This window comes from Equus przewalskii, chromosome 2 (assembly GCF_037783145.1).
Source record: "Equus przewalskii isolate Varuska chromosome 2, EquPr2, whole genome shotgun sequence".
Lineage (NCBI taxonomy): Eukaryota > Metazoa > Chordata > Mammalia > Perissodactyla > Equidae > Equus > Equus przewalskii.
Genome location: NC_091832.1, coordinates 62,340,860 through 62,366,883, shown reverse-complemented (window position 1 = coordinate 62,366,883; position 26,024 = coordinate 62,340,860). Strand labels below are relative to the sequence as shown.

At 38.5% G+C, this 26,024-nt stretch overlaps 1 long non-coding RNA gene across 1 annotated transcript; it reads left to right on the top strand.

Moving 5' to 3' along the window:
- Nucleotides 1-950: 950 nt before the first annotated feature.
- Nucleotides 951-8,482, top strand: LOC139081628 (uncharacterized). Its single transcript, XR_011536780.1, has 2 exons — nt 951-1,462; nt 5,724-8,482. It is a non-coding gene; the product is annotated as an uncharacterized lncRNA (long non-coding RNA).
- The last annotated feature ends 17,542 nt before the right edge of the window (nt 8,483-26,024 follow it).

The window sequence follows — 26,024 nt, the reverse complement described above, 5'->3', positions numbered from 1 at the left end:
CAAAGCAAAACAAAGCAGGGAGATGAGAGCTAGATAGAAAAAAGGCATCTTTGTAAATGGAACTTCATCCTAGACCTCCAGGCACTTTAGAATGGGGGTTCCTAAGCTGGATTTTAGGAACTTCCCCAAGTCTCTGAATCCACTGAAATTGTACACATATTTTGTGAGCACGTGTATGGGCATTTTTTTCGGAGGAAAGTGTCCTTTTCTTTGATCTCATTCTCCAAGGATTTCCAAGACTCAATAAAACTTAAGAACTACTACTTTAGCGGGATCTTACACACACTGCAAAGACATTTGTCTTTTAAAGAGTCTCTGAATTGACTGTAGATAGTCATAGAACGTTGCTTTCTAGTATTAAGTTTGTAGTTTGAGAAGATTATTCATTATTTCAGACCTCTAGAATGCTAGCTATTCAGTCGAATACCATTGATTGACTATTTGCATTAAATTAAGTCAGCAGTTGTCAAATTGGATGTCCCGGGAGAGTGAAGAAACAGTGCAGAGAGAAAGGGTATTAATTTGGAGTCAGATATTTCTGGGACACAGATACTGTTTGGAATGCTAATGAAACCAGACAGGTAACATTTCCTCCTTAACTCTGCATCCTCCCCAGTAAATGAAGATGATGATGATGACTTGAAAAGGGCTGTTGTAGAGACGAACAGAGATGCAATACTGGCTTACATTTATTGGGTGTCTCCTATCTTCCATGCACTATGATAAACATTTTATATACTTTATGCAATTTAATCTTTCCAACGATTTTATGAGACTGCTATTATGTTTATTTTTATTTTACAGATGGCGAAATTGAGGCATAGAAGTCAAGAAATTTGCTCAAGGTCGTGAAAGTAATAAATGGCGGAGCCAGTATGTGAACACAGGCCATGTAATTCCAGAGCCATCTCTTGAACCATTAGACAGACTGAAGCAATGCACCTAGGGCGGGGCATGGAGGTGGTTGGGGGTGGGTGGTGTAGTTGTTTAGCTGCTGCAGTCAATGAGGGAAGAGGATCCTGTTCCTTCTGTGGAGTGGGTACCAGGGCACACTCCTTGCACTGAAGCTGCTCCTATTTCTGAATTACATGTTGTTATCTTACTTCACTCCATGTTGAACGTTATACTTTTCTGTTCCGACTTGTTCTCTTCTCCCCTTCAGATGGCTTCCTGGGTTCTTGTGTTTCTCTAATTCTAGTAGAGAAAGGATGACAAGAATCTCGATGTGAGTTTCAGAAGAAAACCAATTCTCCATCACCTACACCAAGAGGTTTCCTAGAAGCTCCAGGAGAAATTGGGTCTCCCTGGATGCCCAGTTTTCTATCAAAATGAGATCTAATGCTTTGGAAGCATTATCTCAGCGAGATAGACCCCACCTACTCTACACACTGTTAAAAGAAAACCCTGGAGACATAACACCTTTCTTTTTTAGCTAGCCAGCTTCCCGTGGACATTATATAATGTGAGTAGGCATTATTTTATTTGGTACTTTTCATTCAAAGAAAGTTCAGAACACTTTCTTTTTTGGAATGTTTTCCTTTTTTCCTGAGGGATCTGGGTATTCATTGACGTGTTTAGTGTACTTAAATCCTAGAAAAGCACACATATAAAAATATAAGTTTCTTTTTCTTATAATCAAACTTCCTCTCTTTTTTTCTTTTTAGTGCTGTTAATCAACAGAATGGCCAATGTTAGTCTTAAAAGAATCTTGTTATCCAAATTTTTGGGGAGATTTGGAAAGGTATGAGCCTGTTGAAATAGAGCCTTTTTTTCCTTCTAGGAGAGAATGGTTTTCCAGAAGAGCAAGGACACATATGGAAGGCCTTAGCTTATCTTTAGTGCCTCATACACCCGTTCTGGACCCCATGGAAAGGCCAGTGAATGGGATTAGGCCCCAGAGATAGCATGTCAGTCATCATGAGGGATGAGCTAGAGCATCCTTTAGTTTTTTTCTTTGGGTTACATGTAAAAACAATTTACCAGCATTGATGAGTGTTATTAACAATGAGATAGGATATGGTCTCTCCCCTCCCCCTATGGATATGCTTAAAAATAGAACAGCCATCTTTTCTCTTGAATGATTTAAATAATGGTCTGGGAGGAAAAGGTGGTTGGCAGAGATGTTTAAAGGAGTTTTCTATTTCTGTGCTCAATTCTGAGGCTTAATTCCTCAACTCCCTGTATTGCCCTAGTTCAATCAAACAGTGATCTGAGAAATTTTATTTTTACTAAAGTTCAGATCAAGGTGCCAGTTACATTGACTGTTTAAAAAAATCAAATAAATCTTTGTTTTCCACTGAGTGGTTAATTTGATGTATTATTTCGGCTCCATACTCTCACAGCCTAAGTACCTAATAGACATCCTTGGGATTTTTAAATAAAGCCCCTGTTGCCTGTTTCTTTTTCCAAATGTAATTTTCTTCCTTTCCAAAGCTCACCTTTTAAATCCAAGGAAATAATGGTGCCTCACTACCTTCCAAAGCTTTTCGGTCTTCGAGTTGGAAAATAAATTATTTTTAGGAAAGGAGTCTCAACATCACTTTACTTACAGATGAGCTCTCTATTTGTCAGGGGCAATTTTTTCGTTGTAGATTTTCCCAGTCTGAAACGCAGCATGAATAATTCTTCTCTGAGGCTCTGGGAGGGCCGGGAGTGAGGTTTCCTGAGCTGTTACTCCCTCAACATCTTCTCTCACCCTCCTCCCTCTTTCTCAGAAACAGTGTGCAGCAATGGGCTACAAGACTAGTTTTTACTGGTGCCTGGTGGAACCTTAATTCCTTCCTGTCAGCACATCCCTAGGCCACTCTCATAGTCAGGATAAGGACTGGATAAGCGGTTGAACTTCTGGGTAGTTTTCCAAATGAAATTCAACCTCTAGACCTTTTGGGGTTTACCCAGTCTTCCTCACTACCCTAAGATGAGTTTGGAATGAATTTTTACTTAATGGATTCTATTTGTGGGTGGGAGAGGTAACGATGGCATTGCTCAGAGCCATGAGCATAGCTTCAAATAAGGGAAAAGAGCCAGCAGGAATGTGAGAATAGATGTGATCCGGAGGAAAGTGTGCCTGAGGAGGTGCTGGGAGATTGGGATCGGCTGTTGAATGGAGATACTCTATCGCACACGACAGAAGTCACCTTCTGACATTAGAGCTGTGTTTGAGTGGTGATTTAAAAAATAATAGAGCTGATGAAGAAATATGAAAGGCATCGCTTTGAGATATAGTGAAATGAATATGCAACATTCAGGATGAATTACTGTATACTGCTAAGCTGGGAGAAAGGGAACAAAACATTAAAAATAAAATTTATAGGAATATCACCCTAAATAAGTGGGACTATGCCTCCTGCTGGTTTGTTGCAGGGAATTATCTTTTGGAAAATCCTATTGAATTATGTGTCTTGTGAACTGGGTTCTAGGACAGTAAGTGTTATAAGAATTGAAAGAGAACTCTTTTAAAATACCAAGATATCTTTAAAAAAATCTCGTTTTTAGCACAGCTACTTTCCATTAAAATAAATTATTACATTTCTATTTGTCCTGGTTGCTGCTTTCATACCACAGCTAGAACTAAGGTGAGGTGAGTGTGGTGCATGAGGCACGGCCCTATTTCTTACCCCATGCTTTATTTACTAAGAGGCTAGGCCTCAGATACATGTGCAAATATGCTGTGACTCCATAGATTTATTTTGGTAACATTGTAAATAATGGAGAGAATATATTAAAACTTGACAATAATATTCTTTGAACTAAGTCTATTCTTCTTTGAAGATGAAACTTGTTTCCCATAACAGAAAAATGTTATTGTCAATACCTCCTTTAACAACCAATAATCATGCAGGAACATCTCTTATACAATCAGTGAAGTTACCAAGAGGTCTAAGAGTTAACCTTATCCTCAGGAAGGTTATGGTCTAGTCAGAATACAGGACAGGGAGATGGTACGATTGCTTGTTATGTTTGGTAACATAAACTAAGTGTCGAATGTGTGATGCTGATGAGCAGTGCTCCAGGAAGACCAAGTGGCGTTTAAGGTAGACAGGTGGATAAGCCATGTGACTTGAACCAAGTCTTAAACAGAGGGTGGACCTATTAGTAGAAGAGTCAGGTAGATGATTCAGGTAGTGGGGTAGATTTTGTTTTTGTTGGCAATTACCCACTTCTTTTCTTCCCTGTAATAGGATTATACACTCCTGCTAGTTGCAATGTGATTTGTAATGTCTACTTGCAGAAGAAGTATATTTCCTTGGCCATTAATGGTGGGCTTATGTGACATGATTTGGCCAATGAAATATGAGTGAATCCTGACTTATGCCCCATCAGAGCAGAAGCTTTTTTTTGTGTGTGAGGAGATTGGCTCTGAGCTAACATCTGTTGCCAATCTTCCTCTTTTTTTACCCCCTCCCCAAAGCCCCAGTGCATAGTTGTATATCCTAGTTGTAGGTCATTCTAGTTCCTCTCTATGGGATGTCACCACACCATGGCTGGATGAGCGTTGCGTAAGTCTGTGCTCAGGATCAGAACCAGTGAACTCCGGGCCACTGAAGGTTAGCATGTGAACCTACCCACTTGGCAATGGGCCCAGCCCCAGAGCAGAAGCATTTAAATGCGACTACATGTTTTGCTTCTGCTCTGCGCTGGGACTGCAGTATGTCTCAGAGAGTGGCAGCTTCTTGGTCATGGGTCCCAGAATGAAGCGACACATAGAGCAGAGTTGAAGCCTGGCACAGGGCTGAAGCTTACTAAAAATCTACACATAATGTGAATGAGAAATGCAAATTTGTTGTTGTAATTCCTTGAGATTTGGGGGGTTGTTTGTTACTGCGGCATAGCTGACCAATACAGGGATAAAACACAACTTGAACAAATGTGTGGACACAGAGAGCTACATATGAGAGGGGCAGTAGAAAAATCTAATTTTCTCCATTCAGGGGATTTGTGTAGGAGAGAAATTAAAAAAAGAAGCTGAGAGGCTGGCCCCATGGCCGAGTGGTTAAGTCTGCGTGCTCTGTTTCGGCAGCCCAGGGTTTCGCTGGTTCGGATCCCGGATGCAGATGTGGCACCGCTTGTCAGGCCATGCTGAGGTGGCATCCCACATACCACAACTAGAAGGACCCACAACTAAAAATATATACAACTATGTACTGGGGGACTTTGGGGAAAGAAGGAAAAATAAAATCTTTAAAAAAAAAAAAAGGTGGACCATATTATGGAAGTCTTGAGTGGTAGACTGGGAACACTGACCTTATTCTATAGGCAGTGGAAAAGCACTGAAGATTTTCAGCATAGGTGCAAAGCAACAAAGGGAAAATCTTAGGGATATTTGTCCAAGAACAGTAATAGGATGAAGTGGAAAGTGGGAAAGAAACCAGTTAGAAGCATCATGTTCTTAAACATGTGCTTTAAAAATGTTTCTGTGATTATTTTGTTGGAAGAAGGTGGTGGTCATATTTCCACATATAAAAAGGCAAAGAAAAAAATCTAATGGGCAAAACGACTTTAAGGTAAAAAAAATTATATGCCCATGATAACACAAATGTTTCCCTACACCGGGGAAGCAGTACAACCTGCCGTGACTGGTTGACATCCTTCTCAAGGTGGCATGTCATATAACTACATTAGCCACCGGAAGCCGAAGCCTTGAAGGCCTTCATAATTCAAGTGTGTCCCTTCTGTCTGTACATATATTCTGACTTACATGCAATGTTTTCCTTTGTCCGCAGGTCCATTATCAATGTTCAGCTCATTGTGGTGTGGATCCTGTGAAATCATGAAGTGCAAGAGAAGTATTTGAGGCACAGCAAACTTGTGGACTTGTTAGTCTGTAATCCTTATGTTCAGAATCTGTAAAACTTCAGCACAAGTGACCTTTACCACACACGTAAAGAGGGATGGAAGTTGACATTAAGGGGGGCTATCTGGTATTCCCCAATAATATGAAGTTGTCCTGCTTTTTATTTAGCTCAATGCTTCACCTGTTTTGGGTTCATCCATGAGTATCTTTCATATCTAAGCAGGACAATTTTTTACATGGATGTGATGATCTCTCCTGCATTTTCCTAGATGACATGTCATTTGATAAATTGGCTTATTGAGCACAGATAGCAGACTCGTGCAAACACCAACAGCGAGCCAAGAGAGTCATCTGAATGTTACAATCCTCACCTGTGTCCAGATGTGAATTTGTTCCTTTTCTAAATCCTCAATAGAGTTTTCTTGGTTGCAGAGATATTTTTACTCACCCTGATCACAGTGTTTGCCTCAAATCTCATAAAGCCGGACATGTTACTGGTGCTCTGAAAGTCTCCTGCTTTGTGAACAAGGTTTAATGAATTGGGAGTATCCGTGCACATTGCTTTCACTCAAAAAGAGAAAATCCTTTTAAACAGCTATAGCTACAGAAATTCAATTTCGTTTATTTAGGAGGAAATGAGAAACTTGAATTGTAGGTGTGGAGTCTTGCAATCTTTTAGACTGATAAAAGTATGTTTGGGGGGATGGTTGGAACAGCACCGAATTGCTTCAGCCAAAATTATTTTTGTGAGCACATTTCCAAACTCACGATCATGTTTTGATAAGAAAAACCCCTTTCTCCACAAATTCTCAGGTCCCACTCATTGGCCCCTCACCTCCAGTTCTAAAACCTATGTCAGACTGTTACATGGCTCAGTTCTTGGTGATATGTTTTCAATTTGAGTCAACTTGATGAGAGAAAAATTACTAAAAAGTGGGAATGAGCTGTGAGGTGAATAGGGCTTTCCTATCAAAGTGGAGGTATTTTTAAAAGCATTTATTATTTCAAACTAAAACATTTATAGAAAGCCATGAGTGTGAAGTGTATGGTTACCAGTTGTGGCTTGCCGTATTGAAAAATTCAAGTTCAGAGGAAATATTTACTGAGACTCTGGCTAGCAAGTAGTTTGTTCATGGGAATAATTTGGTCCAGAAGGCATGTCAGCTTAAAACAATAGTTTACTAATATAGTAGTAACAGGCAATTAAGACTCATAAATGTTACCATGATTGAGACATAATTTGATGTAAATACTTCTGTTATTAACAGAACTTAAATGCTGTATGTCTATGTCTTACACATGACATGAATGTCAGAAGTGAGAAAATGACTCCTCCATTTGCAATACTTTATGGGCTCTGATATAATATGGTTATTTCTTTCTGTGTTGAAGATGATGAACATCGTTTTTGGCACATTTGTTCCATGGTAAAAAAGTATTTAGCTTACAAGTGAAAAAAAGTCTGGCTTTTTTATTTTTTATTTTTTTTAAAGATTTTATTTTTTTTTCCTTTTTCTCCCCAAAGCCCCCCGGTACATAATTGTATATTCTTCGTTGTGGGTTCTTCTAGCTGTGGCATGTGGGACGCTGCCTCAGCGTGGCCTGATGAGCAGCGCCATGTCTGCGCCCAGGATTCGAACCAGCAAAACACTGGGCCGCCTGCAGCGGAGCGCGCGAACCCAACCACTCGGCCACGGGGCCAGCCCCAAGTCTGGCTTTTTTAGCTGTGGATTCAAGAGATGCTGTATAGCTGAGTTTACTTTCTGAGGAAAGGCCAGTTTTGTGTGGCAGTCTCTGGAAATTTGTTTGGAACATATAAAATTCTCTTGTCATGTGAATTCTGGAGATCTGTGGGAAATACATTTAATCACATTGGGTGAGAATATTCCTTTTTGTGTGAGTTCTTCGTGAATTGACAGTGCTTTTTCTCACTCAATGATAATTCGTGGAGTTCATTCCACAAAAATGCCTATGGTGTATTGTCGAATAAAGAGGAGGCTGCAAACAGTATTTATGGTATATAATCTTATGTACACATGAAATTTTATGTATGTGTGTGTGTGCATATGTATAAAAAAGAAAGAAATCTTGAAGGCTGTTAATAGTTAACTCTGGGTGGTGAGTTTTGGGAGCTTATTTTCTTTGCATAGTTTTTTAGATTGCTTTATTTTTTTTGATATTATGAAATGTGTCATACATTTAAAGGAGGACATATGACAGTTTAAAGAATAATAATATAATGACTACCCACTGCCTAGCTAAAATAATAGAATATTACTTTGTTTTGGAAGCCAAGCCTTCCTTCCTCCTCTGCCTCTTTCATGGAGGTAATTACCTGCCTGAATTTTGTACCAATAGTTTATTTGCTTTTCTATATGGTTTAGCCATCTATGAATGTATTCATAAGCTACATATGGTTTTATTTTGATTGTTTTGAACTTTAAATTAACAGAGTAATACTGGATATATTCTTCTGTGACATACTTGTGTTTTACTCGTTATATTTTTGAGATTCATCCATGTTGATGTGTACAGTTGATTTTTTTCTTTGTAAGTGGATAATATAATTTCATCACAAAAAAATCAATGAAGTCATAGTTATTTTGAGAAGGAAAACCTCATATTTACATTTAAGAAATATATGTGCTGGAGGGTTGCTGAAATAACCATACTTTTGTGAATTGAAAACATTTTTTGTGGTTGTTATTTGTCCACAAGTAGATGGTATCCATAGCTGCCTGCAGAATGTGATTTTCAGGGTTGCCAGCTGTACGCAAAACAGAGCAACACCTCCTTCCTGCCCCTGTTGAGAAGCCACTGCATTTGAAATTCAATCATTAGCTATTCTTTCCTTAGGACTTTAGGCACTGTCTTACAAAAGGAAAATTGTGTCATCTACCTTCCAATATGAATTGCTTTAGCCAGTGATTAGCTTTAGCACTTGGAAAGCAATGAGCAGGTCTTGAGGGGCAGAGGAAAGGGATAGTTCTAGGCCTTGACATGTTTGGAAGACGGGCTTTGGTGGGCTATTTAAATGAAGAGCTCCGGGCATTGCAAAGGCAGCTGAGGACAGAGTGAGGAGGCAATACCAGGTGTGTGAGCTACAGAGATAGGAAGTAGGCAGGGAAAAATTTACCTCTTTTGTAACTTAGCCCATATGTAGCGACAAGCACTTTTTAAGTACCTAGTGTATCAGGCTCTGTGCTAGGCATTCTTAATTCAAAAACATAACTAAGACCCTGTCTCCAGTTTTAAAGAACCCTCAGACTAATGGAAGAACCAGATACACCAACAATCTTTGTACCATGTCCCAGGTGGCTCCTGCAGGAGCACAAAGGAAAAATTGACTGACTGCCTGGGGGGCTTCAATGAAGAGGCCATGCTGGTGCTGAGACTTGAAAGGAGGATGAGTCTAGTGGACAAGGAGGAGACCATTTCTGTTACAGGAAAGGACCATTTACAGAGGCATAGAGAATGGGAGCACAGAGTCCAGGGAAATGCTAATACGTATGTCTGGAGTCTGGGTCCATTCTATACCACCATAGTGATGGTTCTAAAATCTGACCATGTCACCCACCTAGTGCTTCTCTGGCACTAAACTCTGCATGGCACATAATATTATTTGCGCTTGGCCTCAGTCCACGTCTCCGACCACACTTTTCACGTTATTTTCCTTCACTGACTCTCTGCATTACTCTTCCCCCTCTCCAAATAGAGAACTACATTGGGTCACCTAAACTCAGCTCAGCTTTTTTCCACGGAAAGCCTGACAGCCACCATCAACAGCCGGCCACTGGCGAATGAGTATTTCATCTTAGAAAGAGATTTCTCTTCATTACTGCAGTTGAATTATAGTTCCAGAAACATCCAGGTTCCTGTGAATGTGGATGACCTATCCATGAAGGTTCAAATGTATGAATCTATGAGAACACCAATTAATCACTTGTCAAATATTTGAGCCCCTACTGTGAGCAAGGCACTATATGACCATTATGCCATGTTATTAATCTATTGGAAAATAATTTGACCTTGTTTGTATAGTACATCTATAACACATACTTCTGTTTATATTTACCTTAAATTTTATAACTCTAAGTGTTTGCAAACCAACTATATATAAGGGCCATTTACAAGGCTTGGTTTTACTGTACTTTACTGCTTTTTCTTTTGTTTTTATAAAGCACAAATATAGTACAAGAATCATATCTTACCAAAGCAAACAAATATATCATAGTTTTAAAAAATGTCAAATTTGGGAACCATCAACCATGAGCAAGAAAGCATCAAAATTGTAAGAAGGAAATAGATCTATTATCTAGAAATAAATAGAATTTGCTGTGCAACTCAATTAAATACAATTTAGCAAATAATTACTGGCACCTATATTAGGTTCTGTGGAGGACGTCACACTTTCCATGAAACAACCCCTTTGCCCTCAGCAGCTTTGAGTGTAGATCACTCTGTGTGCTCTGCCAAAGAATCAGAGAAAGGAGAATTTCCCATCCCTCCCCTCAGCCTCAATTTCCAAAAGCAACCTTCCTATAATCTGACTCTGCTGCATGGGAAATCCATACAACGCTCATCAGCCCTGTAATTAACCCAGAGCAGGAGGTGAAGACGTAGAGCAGTGATGAGCAGAGGCAGCCCGAACTACAGATGTGGGAGTCTCACTTCACTCCAGAACCTGAGAGTGAACCTAACAGACCTTCTCCTCTGCTACTTTTTTCCTTTCATGCCCAGGCTTAATGTTATCAATCGAGAATGTCCGATACTCCAGAGAAAAACCCTGTGAGATATTGCCTATGACTCTCAGATCCCATTCCCCTTGCCATCCCTAACTTCTCTAGGATCTCTCTTTAAGGGAAGGCTGCTAAATTGCAGCAAGATCATGTTTAAAATATCTCCCTGTTTCTTTCTGGATCTCCTCTGGGATGTGTTCATTCTGGGGAATAAATAGGAAAATCTCTACTGCTACCATCTTGGTCCAAGCCATCACATATTGGTTATTGTAATATTTCCCTAACTGCTTTCTCCACTTTTGTTCTTGACTCTCCTTTAGTCTATTCTCAGCACTGCAGCTGAAACGAGGTATTAAAATGTCATTCCTCTGTTAAAATCCTATAAGCCAGTCTGCCTACTTCTTCCTTCACCCCACGCCATCGTCTCTCTCACCCTCTCCCTGCCTTCCTTGCTCACTGTACTTTCGCCATACTGGCCTCCTTGCTCTTTCTCCAATGTGTCAGGCGCCCTCTCACCTTGGGGGCATGTGCACTTGCTGTTCCCTCTGCCTAGACCGCTCTTCCCCTCATTCATTCATTCCCCTCAATGAGAGATCTGGCTCATTCCCTCACTGCCTCCAGGTCTATACTCAAGTATGACATTCTCAGAGAGGCTTTCCCTGGCTGGGCTGCTTTATATGAAATTGTAACTCCCAGACTCTGTATTGCCTACTCTCCTTCCCTTCTTTATTTTTCTCTATAGTACTTGTTGTCATCTAATACACTATATATTTTACATTTTTACTTTGCCTATTCTCTGTCTCTGCCCACTAGAATGTAGGGTCTGTGGGCTTTCTGTCTGTTTTCACAGTACAGATGTGCGAGGCTTACGACAGGGGTATGTTCTGAGCAATGTGCCATTTGGCGATTTCGTTGTTGTGCGAGCATCACAGAGAGTGTACTTACACAAACCTAGACGGTACAGCCTACTGCACACCCAGGCTATAAAGTATACAAATTTTATAAGACCACGGTCATATATGTGGTCTGTCGTTGATTGAAATGTAGTTAGCGGAGCATGACTGTGCTGTGTTCCCAGAGTCTGAATGGTACTAGCATGCAGTAGGTACTCAGTATACATATATACATATGTTGAAAGAATAAAAGAATGAGTGTGTAAAAACAAAGGTTTACTCCTACATTATAGTACTTTTCCTAGAATACTTTAGTTCCCATTCAAAATTTAGTTAGAACAACACTTAGTTTTCACTAAGTGAAAACATTTGTACATGATGTTTTCTTTTTATATATCACAATATGCAGTGTTTGAACTTTGTTTTTTCCAAGCTGAAGAGAGTAACATATTGGGTGCAAGTTTAGCAATTTCTGACTGTTTCCACATTTTGGAAAAGAGTCACTGGTGCTAGAAAGTGAAAAATCTTCAAGCTTTCCAGAAATATTCTCTTAGAGGAAACATCACAAAAGTAGCTTTTAAATAAATCTTTGTGTGATCTACACATTCAAAGAAAAAAGAAATCTTTGAGCAGCAAGACTTCTCGATAGGCTAGGGAAACTGCTACAATTGAGGTGGGTCATCACGTTTCACTCAATTCTTCATCTTGATCTTCAGATATTTGAGAGAACATTTGGATCAGGTGGTCAACAAATGCATGTATGTCTTTTTTCTTCTTTGACTTAAATCAGATGATAAGAAGAGAATTTTCTCTACAGAATGAAGATGGGGGGGGTCAACAAATCCTTCCCCCCAATTTGTTTTCATCAAGTTTTATTGGAACACAGCCACACTCATTTGGTTATGTTTTGTCTGTGGATATTTTCTGTGCCTGCTTTCCTGCTACAACAGCAGAATCGAGTAGTTGCAAATATTTACTATCTTGCTGTGTACAGAGATTGTTCGTGGACCCCTGACATTAGACTGCAACTGGTTCAAGTGGTAGAGGCCAGCCAAAAGGCAGCTGGCCATATGAGGAGGATGAAACAAAGGTGTTCGATGATCCACAGAAAGACAACTCAGTTTTAAGTAATTACTAGGTAATCACATATTTTCTCAATTTGTACAATTGCTTGGTCCTGTTACATTATTTGTAAATATGAAATTTCTAAAAAAAGCCATTTATCCTCGTTGACATATTAACATTCAGAACTGTTTCATTTTAATTTTGGATTGGTTTTCAAGTGACAGTGATTTCTGCCACAATTTGCAGTTCCTTTGCATCTTTTTAGGTGAAGTGCTATTCTATAAGAACTCTGCATTTTATAACAAATTACACTCTAATTTACCTGTTTTATATGTGTGTCTTTTAACATATAATTGAAACTTGTTACAAGTGAGCCCTATGGCAGTGATTAGTTTTGATGAAATCATTCTATCTCTTGAAACATGACTACTTCACAATGGAAAAATAGGCAGCCTTAGCCCTGTGCTTAATTTGGTCACCCAGACAGGTTTTATGAAAAACAACTTGCCTCCTGGATTTTCTTAAAACGCAGACAGCACCTATAGGTTTAATGTTGGGTTTTATTTCCGGAACATCGAGATAGACTATATTGAAATGCCCATTGAAATATGTGATAAACAATCAAAATTAAGTACTGTGTTTAACATTTGAGAAGCTTTCAGAATGTGTTATCTGCCTTTGGGAATCCCCAGGAAGGCTCTGCTTAGATTTGTCTCTGTTTAAATTAATGAGGTAGGTGTAATAGAGACTTAAGTATCAAACCAAGCCTTACAATATTTATTGGGAAATACAAGTACATTTGACAAATACAAGTGACATTTTTTAGTATTAACTGCAACTCTAGTGGTCTGAAAAAGTTAGGCATTTTTGTAAACATATTATAATCAGATTTACTTAGGCTCTGTGGAAAACGGAGTAGACTTCTGCCTATAATACAGGTTAAAACATACAGCCATTAAATCACAGATAGAGAATGCATCGGGCACTGCAATGTTCCAATAAATTCTATCATTAAGTCAAAATGTAGTAATAAAAAAATTTTACCACTTATGGAGTCTCACGTGTGCCAGGCATTGTTCTAAGTACTTCTGGGGCATTACGTCATTTGGTCTTCACAGCAACATTCCTATCTCTGTTTTGCTGATGAGGAAACTGAGGCTTAGAGAGTTTACGTGACTCACAGGAACACAGAGAGGAAGTGATGCAGCCAGGCTTTGACAAGTCCGGATAATCTGTCCCATTCCTAAATCCAGCTCTTAACCACTGCAGTGTATTACCACTCTAGATAGGTGCAATCTTAGCTTATCCTTTATGGGAAAAGACTTCAGTGGATCCTCTTGTCTTTATGTCTTGTACAATCTAGTTAAAAACAGTGTTCTTTCCTTACCTCTGTTATGTCCTGCACCCTTCCGCCCTGCATCCCTTACATTTGCATATTTAATTTTAGACAGGATCCTTACAAGTAAGATTAAAACCATTTTTTTGAAGCTTTACAGTCATCTTATTTATCCTTTCCCTAGATTCTTAAATATGATGTTGTAATCTCACCTATCTTCCCTGTCTCAAAAGGTGCTTTCTCATGAAAAAAAAAGGAAAAACACAGAAATTCCAGTGTGTTCCAGACAGCTGTATTATGGTGAGATTACTTAGGTCTGGAAGGTGTTCATTCAACTGGACATTTCTGGAAACAAATAGTTTAGCTTGATATATGGTGCTGAAATAATTATTGTTATTTTACGGAGTCCACATACTTCCACTGGAAGAACAACATTTGGAAAGCTTCTTCTAATTGTCCAGGCACCATTCCCTGCCCTACATTATTTCAATTTAATTAAACCTTGTAGTACTTTGTGTTAACAAATTTAAGATAATGCTTGTAAATGGACTTGAAGGTGAAAAGTACCATCTAGCAGGACATGTTACTGACATGATGCCATCAGCCTGGATGTATAAGTAATCTACAGACACATTCTTTGTATTTTTTTCACTTTTTTTGTGTGTGTGTATGAGGAAGATTGGCCCTGAGCTAACATATGTTGTCAATCTTCCTCTTTTTGCTTGAGGAAGGTCGTCACTGAGCTAACATCTGTGCCAGGCTCTCTCTATTTTGCATGTGGATGCCTCCACAGCGTGGCTTGATGAGTGGTGCTAGGTCTGTGCCTGGGATCCAAACCTGTGAATCGCAGGCCACCAAAGTGGAGCTAGTGAACTTAACCGCTATGCCACTGGCCAGCGCTCTTTGTACTTTTATGTTGAGCCCATCATTATGGTATCAGGACATAATCTGGATGGCAACCTCTCTCTCCATGATCGCCTGAAACTTTGGGGCATTTTGGGAAGAATCAAGTTGCTTTGCACTGACCTTCTTTCTCCCTCTCCCAGCTCCTGGATATATCTGCTGGATGAGCAGGGAGTTATTACTCAGCATCTAGAAATTGAAGAGTGTAGTCACATTGTTTGCTCAATGCACATCTGACTGGAATGTCCACTTCTGCCTTTGGAAGGATATTGAGGAAAGGAAGTTAAATTTTGGGCAAGCAGTTGGTAAATTCAGTAAGGCTTACTAATGGTTTCAATAACCAATAAATTGCTGTTGACTAATTAATAGTCTACCTCATTCCAGAGAAGATTTGAGGTGATACACATTCAGTTCAGCTTAGTGACAAGTTTCTGTAATTCTAATATTCGTTTTTGTATTTTTAAAAACTGAGCACAATGAAATACTTTTTTGAATCCCTTTTCTTCTTGATTATAAAAATGTAGGGGAAGAGTACTGTGAGGAATTCAATACAATAAACAAACATATATGTAAAAAAATGTAAATCATGTATAAAATAAGATTAAAAGTTGCATGAATAGAAAGCATGCATGAATGCAAGACCAGAGGATATATAACCTGAAGGGCAAAGCTGGGGAGAATCAGAACAGAACGTTCAGACCAATGTGAGTGAAGGCGAGTTCAACTTGTCTCTGTGCTTCCTGTGACTAACATGGAAAGGGAAACATAATTGGTAAAGTCTAAATTTAATTCATTGAAAAGAAACTATGCAAACATTTCAGTGTTTTTTCTCCATTATTTTGAGCAGTAAAAGTCAGAGTGTGTCAGAACTTTTGTAAGCCCCACCTTGATGTGTTAGTCATTTTTAGGGAAGTGAATTGATTCTTTCCTCCCATAGATAACATAACTGAACGTATTATTCCACTACCTTAAATGGCACCTGGAAAAAAATTCCTCTCACAATGTGGTCAATTGAAATCTAGGCTATAATTAACTCACTTAATCTGGCTGGTTCATCCTTAGTTCAGTTATGAGGACCTACCACAGTGATGTTTTTTAGAACTACGTGGAGATACTCATATCTATTTCTGCATTTCCCCTTGCATATTCAAGTTCCTAGGCCTATGTTCAGTCTGTGACCCCTGTCTCAAACCTGCCTGTTAGGAACTGTGAAGGGTCTGATATTTCAGCCTACTCACAAGCTAACAAGATAGCCTGCCAGAGCTTCATGACTCACAGCAATCCCAGTAGCCAGAGTTTTAGCATTTGTGTCAGTATCCCAGGCTCCATTTCCTACAGGACCACATAAGAGGGCTAAGTGATACCTGCACAGTTGGTGGGTTGCATTACAGGAGAGGAACCTTGAGCTTAAGGAACCCAAATATTTTCTAATGGGCAGTAAGCATGCCTGCTCCTTGGCCCCGGAGAAAGATGTTATCTCTATCTTCCACTATGGTTAGCTATACAAACATCTTTGAAAAGAGAGTTTGGAACAATGGCAGTTAGTGTCTCTGCTTGCAAGAAATGCAGAAATATGACAGACCCATGGAGAACTATCTCCCAACTATACCCCTATTCCATCATGTCCATGTAAATACCATTCCTTCCCGGAAATGAAATTTTTTAAAAGCTGCCTTCTTTCAGCTTTCTTGGTACTTACATTTTAGAGAAGTGTTCTCTCTCTCCAAACTTTCATTGTAATTATAATTTCATTGTAATTCTAATATATATATAATATATACCAAGATTTTGTTATTAATCTTCTAGCATATTCTTCCCTGTTTATAATGGTTTCATATGAGTCACTGTTTTCTTCTCAAGGAGAGTATAATGTCTTTGAGGGCAGAAACAATTTTTGGAACTTATTTTGTATCCAACCTGGTGCTCATTACTGCAGCTAGTATTAGAGAATATATACATGAGTATGAGAAAAGGCTGCAGTTGGAAAGGTTGTCCATGGTAACAAAATGATAAATAATTGTCCACAGTTTCCAATTCGTCATTCTATAGTGACCAAAGAAGCAGAATTCCTAACTAGGAATCTCAAAAAGTTTTTATGATTTCATAGCTGTAGCATGCCAGGATTCTACAGCCAACTCTTGGCTTGACTTTCTGGGAGATTAATCTTAGTGTGTTAGTGAGTTGTGTTGATTTGTCTCTGATTAAACATAAGGGATGGAAGGAACTCTCATAAGACAAGTCTGGCTCTGTTTTTATCTAGAAGCTTCTTGGATAAATAGGGCCATCCAATGTGCAGAAGACAGGTGGTAGCAAGGTGGAAAGCAAAATTCTGAGATAGCGTAATCCATGTAGATACTAATTAACCAAGCAACAAGTCCTTATTTATTGAAAACAACTAGTTATCTGCACTGTGCAAGTCTTACCAGCCTGGCTCCTGGTACAGAAGCAGAGAATGAGACCAGCATGTGTATTTGAAATAATTTGGCAATCTAAGTAAATATTTTTCCTTTTTTTCTGCATATCTCTAAAAAAACACCCAAATATGTTTTAAGGTGGAAATAGAAGGCTCCCCTACAGAACATTATTTTATAGATGGCTGGGAGATATCAGAGCCTAGTGGAAAGCATAGGCTTTGGGGCTGGGTTAAAATCTGTTCTGTACCACTTAGTCCCTGAGTCAGGTTAAATACGTAAGTTTGCTGAGTTATCTTCTCAGTAAATGTGTAAAATACAACCCACTTCCTGGGATATTTGAGAATTAGATGGCATAATGTATGTCAAGCACCCAGTGCAAGGTGTGGCACATATAGTCGGGCCCCAAAATGGTAATTATTATTATTATTAAACAGTTGACTCCTAAAGATGATTCAAGGCTGGAAAAGTGGGGAGGTGACTGAAGAAGAATTAAAAAGATCAGGATTGGGAGTAAGGCTGAATAGGAGGAGCACAGAGGATTTTTAGGGCAAAGAAACTATTCTGTATGGTACTATTTTGGTGGACACATGTAATTACACATTTATCCAAACCCATAAAATGTATAACGCCAAGAGTGAACCCTAATCTACACTATGGGCTCCGGGTGATTATGATGCATCAGTGTAGGTTCATCAGCTCTAACAAATGTAGTGCTCTGGGGGGGTGGATGCTGATAATGGGAGAGGCTGGCTATGCATGTGCTGGGGGAGGGGGTAGAAGAGAAATCTCTGTACCTTCCATTCAATTTTACTAGGAACCTAAAACTGCTCTAAAAAATAAAGTCTATTTAAAAAAAGAAAAGATCTCTTAGAGGCATCCCCAAGCAGGAAATAACCCAAGGGACCTGGGAAAGCTTTAGCTCTTAGCCAGGACACCCACTAGGTCTCAGAACTGGAGGGAAAAAAAATGACCACTCTTCAAGGGTTGTCCTGATTAGTGATGAATTAAATAAAGAATTTCAATTTTCAGAGCCATGGAGACAATTTTTAAAATCTTGTAACCCTATCAGTCTTTGTAAATTTTCCACGCTAATAGTAGACAGATAATTACCTGTGACGTACTGTAGAGGCTTTGTCTGAGTTGCAAGTTGGCTTTTTGCATTTTTGCTTGCTTTTTAGATATTCCTATTATAAAGTACAAAATCAAAACTATAATGTAGGGAGTAATAGTTTCTTTGTCAAATTGAAATAAGGTAATTGGTAGCTTTCCAAGATAGTCTGAAGGGGGTAAGTTACATTTATGTGATCTAAATCCATTGGTTAAATGCACAGGGATTAACATCTGTTAAAAGAATTGTGCTTGGCATGCAGGTGTTTCAATATTTGCATTTAGTACGTGTTTCAGAAACAGCCTCTGAGAAAAACATTTATGTAACAATCTGGTGGTTTTATTGTCTAAATCTGTCAGGACAGTCATTTTGTTACTCAGACTTTGTGACCCTCTTGCAAGCCGTAAACTATTTAACGAAGTGAGTATATTGAGAAAGATGACAGACTTTCAAACTTTGGGGAAAGAGCATTATATGAGAAGAATAGCTTTTCCCCTCGAGACTGTGCCTAAGATGTGAACAGCAAAAACAATTACACTGGTGATTTCAGGAAGTCCAATAAATTCCATTGCACAGTCCCACTTTTGAAATATTACATCACTCAGCAAAAGCTTAGGCTCATATATTAGCTGAAATGAACTAATCATGAATTAATTACCCTCAGAGCAGTTTTGTGAATGGAGTGCAGAGGTAGGGCTGTGGTTTCACTGCGGTCAGCGCCTCGCGGTTTAACTACGCCTGCAGTTGAAGTCTCACTGTGCCCATGTGTGGAGGGCGCTGCGGATCTACTCATTTCAGCAGTCCTGGTGACCGCTTCTCATTGTGGTGATTGACTTAACCAATCCGTAATCCACATGGTTAAAATAAGTTGTGCTCTGGTCGTTTGTTTTGCAGGTACAGCGGGGGAAATAAAAGCAGGGTTTCTCCAGGGATTTGTGGCTTAAAATTAGAAAGAAAACAGAGGAATCAATTGGTTTCACACACTGCCAGATTATACCTCAAGTAAATTAAAACTGGGTAAAAGCTGAATTATAAGTGATTTCAGCTTTATAAAAACCACTCATGGCTATGATAGAACATGATGGCTCACTTTCGGTTAATTACTCCTTAAGTGCCTTAAATGTCTTTAGGGTCCCTGAATATCCAGTCAGAGACAACGTTTTGTGTATAAATAGCAATTAGCTTTTGATGTTAATATCCACCCTGGTGGTTTGTTCTCATACCATTACTTTGCTTTTTGACTTCTAGATAGTTCCTAGGTCATGGTTATTTCAGGCCACTTTGGACATTCACCCAGGGAGTTTCAGTTGATGCAGATTTTGGATGCCTTATTGCTTCAGATAACCTTCTCGGTGAACCACCCAGTAGGCTGGGGATGTGAATGTGGAGTTGTATTTAGAGTATTGTCAGATGGCTTCTGGAATAGTCTGTACTTCTCATAGGCTAGAATAGCTAGCTACTGGATTTTCTTCACTGAATACTAATACTTCTCCTGTAGTTGTATCCGGTCCCGTTAACCCTAACTTACCCATATCTTTCCTTTGGTTGTTTCCAGAATTTTGCATTGCACGGACCAGAAAAATTTCCAGAAATTTTGGGGGGACCTATGTTGATAGTCAACTTTTGGTTCTGCCAATTAAAGACTTTTATCATTTAATACATGAGAGTACATTTTAACACCAAAAATTAAGAAAGGTCTGAATGAAGAACAGTGCTTTAAACTGAGTCAATTTAACTCATGCAGAAATCATTTCATTATCTTATTTTACTCATTTAGGTGACAACTTTGCCATGAGTTGACAGCTAGCAGGAGAATGCAGCTTAAAACTTAAAACTGAAAAACTGAAAAATGCCTTTGGCCTGGAATCAGGAGGCCTGGTTGGAGGTCAGACGCCACTCCGTGTTAGCTGTTAGATTCTCTCTGAGCTTCTTCCTCTGGGAAGAGGGGATGGTAACCCCAGTCTGGCCTTTCGCACAAGGTTATTGTGAAATTCATGTGGAATAATGTATGCAAAAGAGTGTTTTAACCATAAAGCACATGAAAATGAGGTGGTTTTATTGTAAATTTATGGAAGATTATTGTGAGGTCCTAGAATCCGACGGTTGGGTGCAGTGTTAGAAATCATCTGAGGCCTCACCTCCTGGCCTTTCTGCTGAGCGTTTGACCTCTCCACTCTCCATGGCAGTGCCTGCCATCTCTGGTTTCAGATGGGTAAGGGATATATGGGCTTTTAATTGAGATGGGTGAGATCTTTTCCTGTAGTATCCACCTATTGATGCGGGTGCCTGGAAGAAAGAAGTGGTATTCTTTCTTCTCTGTGATGGGCTTTGAGAAAGGTGAAGGAATTTAATTGTTGAGGTTTCATTTTCTTTCCAGGCCAAATATCTTGAATTCCTTTAATCACTTCTCATATGGAAAAATTCTGTCCCATTGTCGTCCTGTCCTGCTTCTCCCATCTCTCAGTGGAACCAATGACCGACCACTGTATTCCAGGTGCACTCTAGTGAGCACAGAGAGAGGTGAGGTGTCAAACTTCCCACTTAACATACTGTTCTGTAGCAACGCAGCTTCCGGACTTGAGGGAGCTTGCCTCTGGGACGTCTTCCCTGAGTGTCTGGGAGTCGTCTTCTCTGCTTTCCTTGGACTCTGCATACTTCCGCCTTCGCTCTTACTACATTCTGTTTAATTCTATATTAATGTGCCTCTGTCCTTTAGTATGTATCTCCATCAAAACAGGGTTATCATTTTTTTCATTTTTGTGTTCCCATTACACAACAGATTCTTAATAAATGTTCAACTCAACTGAGCATGAGTCGTTTTTTGGCAGCCATGTAACTTTGTTTACAAACATTAAACTGTCAGCCCAAATCTTCATGTCTTTTTATAGTCATATATTTTCTATTTTTTAGGTACTTACTTTTTCTGAGTAGAACCTTACAAAAACTTAATTTTTTTTTCTGCTTTATCTCTCCAAACCCCCCCGTACACAGTTGTATATCTTAGTTGCAGGTCCTTCTAGTTGTGGGATGTGGGACGCCACCTCAACGTGGCCTGACGAGCGGTGCCATGTCCGCGCCCAGAATCCGAACTCTGGGCCGCCGCAGCGGAGCGCATGAACTTAACCACTTGGCCACGGAGCCGGCCCCCCAAAACTTAATTTTATCTTGTTAATTTGGCCCTGTACTCAGGTCTCATATTGAGGGCAAGTCTGATTTTTAATTTCTTCAATGATTTTAAATCCAGATAATATATGCATAGGGAATGCAGTTCAAAGAGCACAAAAGTGTGTAGGGTAAATGGAAGTCTCCTTTTTCTCTCTGTCTCAGAGCCGGCCATTTCTCCTCTCTGGATGAAATTGTTACCTGTTTCTTGTGCATTCTTTAGAAATACTTTACACACACACAGACACAGATACACTTTTTTTATATATACACATTATTCTACATGATGCTTTTATTTATTTTTTGTTCACTTTTTTTGAGGAATAATTCACAAATATAATTGTACATATTTAAAGTGTACATGGGGCCAGTCTGGTGGCACAGTGTTTAAGTTCACATGTTCCACTTCAGTGGCCCAGGGTTCACTGGTTCTGATCCTGGGTGTGGACCTACGCACCACTTGTCAAGTCATACTGTGGCAGGCGTCCCTAATATAAAGTAGAGGAAGATGGGCATGGATGTTAGCTCAGGGCCAGTCTTCTTCAGCAAAAAGAGGAGGATTGGCAGCAAATGTTAGCTCAGGGCTAATCTTCCTCAAAAAAAAGTAAAGTGTACAAAGTGGTGATTTGATATACATATACTTTGTAAAATGATCGCAAGATCAAGATAGTTAACATAGCCATCACCTCACATAGTTAACTCTCTCTCTTTTTTTTCTGATGAGAACCCTTAAGATCTACTTTCAGCAAATGTCGAGTATACAATGCTGTGTTATTAACTATAATCATCATGCTGTACCTTAGATTCTTAAAACTCAGTCATCTTATAAATGGAAGTTTGTACTGTTTGACCTACAGCTCCCCACTTTCCACTCCCCACAGCCCCTGGCAGCCACCACTCTGTTTCTATGAAATCAGCTTCTTCTTTTTTTAAAGATTCTAAATATAAATGATACCATACAATATTTGTCTTTCTCTACCTGCTTTATTTCACTTAACATAATGCCCTCCAAGTTTATACATGTTGTTTCAAATGGAAGGATTTCCTTCTTTTTTATGGCTGAATAATATTCCATTGTGTATATATGCATCACATTTTCTTTATCCATTCATCTGTTGATGGATACTTATGCTATTTCCATATTTTGGCTACTGTGAATAATGTTGCATTGAACATAGGAGTGCATATATCTCTTCAAGGTAGTGATTTTATTTCCTTTGGGTATGTTAGAAAAAGTGGGATTGTTGAATCATATGGTAGTTCTATTTCTAAGTTTTTGAGAAATCTCAATATGTTTTCCATAATGGCTTTCCCAATTTACATTGCTACCAATAGTGAACAAGCATTCTCTTTTCTCCACCTCCTTGCCAACATTAGTTGTCTCTTTTCTTTTTGATCATAGCCATCCTAAAAGATGTAAAGTGATATGTCATTGTGGTTTTTATTTTCATTTCCCTAATAATTAGTGGTGTTGAGCACTAATTTTCATGTACCTTTTGGCTATTTGTATGTCTTCTTTGAAAAAATGTCTATTCAGGTCCTTTGTCCATTTTTTAAATTGGATTATTTGTTTTTTTGCTATTAACTGGTATGAATTCCTTGATATATACTGTCATGCATCACTTAAAGATGGGGAAATGTTCTGAAAAAACGCATCATTAGGCAATTTCATCATTGTGTGAACATCATAGGGTGTACTTACACAAACCTAGATGGTAGCCTTCTACACAGCTAGGCTGTATGGTACTAATCTTATGGGACCACCGTCATATATGCAGTCTGTTGTTGACCGAAGCATGGTTATGTGGTGCAAGATTGCATTGGATATTTACACTTTATCAGATATGTGGTTTGCAACTATTTTTCCCATTCCATAGGTTTCCTTTTCAATTTATTGATTGTTTTCTTTCCTGTGCAGAAGCTTTTTGGTTTGATGTAGTCCAACTTGTTTGTTTTAGCTTTTGGTGTCTTATCCAAAAAAATCAATGCCAAGACCAATGTCAAGGAGCTTTTCCACTGTGTTTTCCTCTAGGAGTTTTACTGTTTTAGGTCTTACATTTAAGTCTTTAATCCATTTCACATTAATTTTTGTGAGTTGTATCAGATAAAGGTCCAGTTTCATTCTTTGGCATGTGGATGTCCAGTTTTCCCAGTGCCGTTTATTGAAGAGGCTATCCTTTCCTCATTTCGTGTTCTTGGTGCCCTCATCATAGATTAGTTGATTGGATATGCATGGATTTATTTTCAGGCTCTCTACTCTGTACCATTAGTCTATGTGCTTGTTTTTATGCCACTACCATGCTTTGTAATTAGTTTAAATTAGGAAGTGTGATGCTTCCAGCTTTGTTATTCTTCCTCAAGATTACTTTGGCTATTTGGGATCCTTAATGGTTCCATACAAATTTTAAGACGGTTTTTTCTATTTCTGTGAAATATGCCATTGGAATTTTGACAGGGATTGCATTGAATTTATAGATGGCTTTGTGTAGTATGGACATTTTAATAATATTAATTCTTCCAATCCATGAGCAATCCATGAGCATTTTCATTTGTTTGTGTCCTTTTCAATTTCTTTGATCATTCATCAATGTCTTACAAACGTTTTCAGTGAACAGATCTTTTATCACCTTGGTTAAATTTATTCCTAAGAATTTTATTGTTAGTGTACGGAAACACAACTGATTTTTGCATTTTGATTTTGCATCATGCAACTTTACTGAATTTTATTAGTTCTAACAGTTGTTTGGTGGAGTCTTTTGGGTTTTCTATGTATAATATCATGTCATCTGCAGAGACAGTTTTACTTCTTCCTTTCCAATTTGAATGACTTTTGTTTCTTTTTCTTGCCTAACTGGTCTGTCTAGGACTTCCAGTACTGTGTTGAATGGAAGAGGTGAGAGTGGGCGTCCTCGCATTGTCCCTGATCTTAGAAGAAAGTCTTTTCACTTTTCACCATTGATTATGATTTCAGCTGTGGGCTTGTCATGAATGGCCTTTACTATGTTGACGTAAATTCTTTCTATACCTAATTTGTTGAGAGTTTTTATCATGAAAGGATGTTGAATTTTGTCAAATGCATCTTTTGAGATGATCATATAATTTTTATCCTTCGTTTTGTTAATGTGGTGTGTATCACATTTATTGATTTGTGTGCTTTGAACCGTCCTTGCATCTCAGGATAAATCCTACTTGATCGTGGTATATGTTCCTCTTAATATGCTATTGAATTCAGTTTGCTAGTATTTTTGTTGAAGATTTTTGCATATATATTCATGAGGGATATTGGCCTATAATTTTCTTTTCTTTTTGTGTTCTTGTCTGCTTTCAGTTTCAAGGTAATTTTGGCCTTGTAAAATGATTTTGGAAATGTTCTTTCCTCTTCAATTCTTTTGGAAGTGTTTGAAAAGGATTGCTATTAATTCTTCTTTAAATATTTGATAGAATTCACCAGTGAAGGCATCTGGTCCTAGGCTTTTATTTGTTGAGAGGTTTTTGATTACTGATTCAATCTCGTTATTGGTCTGTTCAGATTTTCTGTTTCTTCATGATTCACTCTTGATAAGTTGTATGTTTCTAGGAATTTATCAATTTCTTATAGATTGTCCAATTTGTTGGTGCATAGTTATTCATGGTAGTTTCTTATGATCCCTTCTATTTTTGTGGTATCAGTTTTAATATCTCCTCTTTTGTTTATAATTTTATTTATTTGATTCATCTTTTTCTCTTTGTCTGGCTAAAGATGCATCAATTTTGTTTATCTTTACAAAAAACCAACTCTTAGCTTGGTTGATATTTTCTATTTTATTTCTAGTCCCTATTTTATTTATTTCTGCTCCAATCTTTATTATTTCCTTCCTTCTTTTTTTTTTTTGAGGAAGATTAGCTCTGAGCTAACATCTGCTACCAATCTTCCTCTTTTTGCTGAAGAAGACTGGCCCTGAGCTAACATCCATGCCCATCTTTGATGATTTCTTAGCAATATGTTTTGATTTATTTCTCTTTTGTTTATCTACTACTGCAAGTTTTTTCTTTGTGGTTACCATGAAGTTTTCATAATATATCTTTTACATATAACTGTCTATTTTAAGCTGGTAACTTAACTTCAATTTCATAAAAAAGCTCTGTGCACTTATTTGCCCCTCCCACATTTTATGTTGTTGATGTCATAATTTACATCTTTTTATGTTGTGCATCCTAGTGGTGATGATTCCCTCAGCTTTCGTTTGTCTGGGAAAGTCTTTATCTTTCCTTCTTTCTGAAGGACAGCTTTTCCAGGTAAAGTATTCTTGGTTGGCAGTTTTTTTCTCTTAGCACTTTGAATTTATTGTCTCACTCTCTGCATGCCTGCAAAGTTCTGTCTGAGAAACCTGCAGATATCAAGGTCCCCTTGTATGTGATGAGTATTTTTTCTCTTGTTACTTTCAAAATCTTCTCCATGTCTTTGATTTTTAAGAGTTTGATTATAATGTGTCTCAGTGAATATCTCTTTGAGTTCAAGCTGTTTGGGATCTTTGAGCTTCATGTACCTGGATGTCCATATCTCTCCACATATTTGGGAAGTTGGAGCCATTATTTCTTTAAGCTTTCTGACTCTTTCTAACCTTTCTCCT